Source organism: Cibotium barometz, chromosome 36 (genome assembly GCF_041138505.1).
Source record: "Cibotium barometz isolate CiBa-2024 chromosome 36, ASM4113850v1, whole genome shotgun sequence".
NCBI lineage: Eukaryota > Viridiplantae > Streptophyta > Polypodiopsida > Cyatheales > Cibotiaceae > Cibotium > Cibotium barometz.
Genome location: NC_141081.1, coordinates 34,491,525 through 34,493,587, shown reverse-complemented (window position 1 = coordinate 34,493,587; position 2,063 = coordinate 34,491,525).

Genomic DNA, 2,063 nt, shown 5'->3' with positions numbered 1-2,063 from the left:
ATTTATACATTAGCTCTACAAAGGCAAAGGAAAAGCTAATGCCATAGTCGAAGAAGAGCAAGAAGTTGGTCATCTTGCAAAAATTACCTAAATAGAGCACCAACTCTACGGTTGCTTTGGACAGTTCATGCCTAGAGTTCTTGCAGCTCTGCCAAATTGGGTGAAGGTGCATTCGGCTTTGTGTGCAAGCTCAAAGTGCATGACCTGGCACTCCCAGATAATTGCTATGTTGTGAAGTGCATCACTCATGGGGAATCATTCATGTCACTAGAGATGACGGCAATGCATGAGGCTACTCGATTGCATGTCACTCATCGTGGTATCATTTCGGCAAAGGGATTAGTGCATTTAGAGGACATACCACCAATCATCTATCCGTTTTGGAGTGGTGGACATCTAGAAATATGGATGAGCCAACTTCGAACTGATGGATCAAGACCTATGCCAAGGGATTTCCAGGACGTGCCAGAGAATGTAGGCACAACAAGGACATTTAGAAGTCACATCCTACAAATCTTCATGAATGGCCTCTTGGAAACCCTTGAGTACATGCATGATAAGGATCTCCTACACAATGATCTGCATGGCAAGAATATTCTTTCTCATTTTGATGAGAGCACAGGTAATGTTTACGTGGGGTTGGGAAACTACTGGGATCGGGCAACACGCATACGAAGCACATATCATTTTTCGAAGCTTCCACATGAAAGACCAGAGACAAAGACCGAGTGGCAACAAAAATTTGCACCTGAATGCTTTTCTACGAGTCCTCCCCCCCTTATAGTAAGTCCCAAGATGTACATTCTATGAGTTTCCAAATCAAGTGCTTGCTTGATTGTATTCCAAAGCCATTTCCAAATGAAGAAGTTACTGCATTAATCACTCGGATAAGAAAAACCATGCGATTAGGGATGTCAATATATCCCCTATCAAGGCCATTAGCAACAGATTTAGCTTTGTGTATGCATGGAACCCAAAGAATTGGGCTAGGCATTAATAGGTTCTTAAGCTTGCATCCATATGATGGCTAGTTGCCTTGTATTCACAAGGAACATGGATTTATTATAAATCTCAGATTTGTATTTCAAAGAGTCTATCTGAATTGTCTTGAATATTAATGGCAATGTTACTGTAAATTGTCTAAAAATTTCAAGTGTGACTACTGTGACTAGGCATCTTTAAATTGTCTCGAATATTCAAGTGTGACTATACACTAAATTGTCTGCATATTCAAGTGTGACTATACATAAATTGTCTGCATATGATTGTCTCTAAATTTTTTGCATATTAATTGCTTATTTGTATATGATTTTTCTTGTTAAATATACAACCTAACCGTGACCATAAACCACAGCTATGTAACCAGTGGTGGTGGCATGTTAGAAGAGATACATGATGGGCTCTGAGGTGATGTTTCCACAAGTTCCAGCACCCTAATTTCTACCTTATTTGCTTGAGCTAGTGGCATGGGAACATTTGTAAGTAGGGTAGTTACAAAAAAGTGTCACTCATTTTAAACTACCTTAGAAATGCAATTGGTAGCCTCTTGAAGGTGCTCAGATACATCTTGCGAAAGGACTTTATAGATTTGCTGTGTGGACAAGTCCCTAAGTACTTGGGTCTCAATTTTGTATTCACAATCTACATTTTTAAGTATCCTGTTCTTTCATGTGCTCAAATATCCTCTAGAAGATGGAGCAACATCTGTCGAGCTCTTTGGAGCCTCTGAGAGGCAGGTTGTGTTGTAATCTCTTGAGTAATGGGCACTCACAAATTTTTTTGGTCATTGTGTGCCTCTTAAGGTGCTAGATTCATTTTAGAGCTTGGAAATATGACATGAATTTGTTTTTCATGTGTTACTTGTGGGGTTGTGTAGACTGGGTGTTCTCTAATGGGGTTTGGCTTGGTTCAGCTAGCTAGGGTGTCGGATCCACTAGGGGTGGGTAAAAGTATGGTTAGGTGGTCCAAAAAAGAGTGTCATTGACATTTCTTTGTCAAGTGGTGTGGTAGCTCGTTTTTTTCCCTAAAAATATTAATAGAAAAAGAGATTTTATAATTACAAC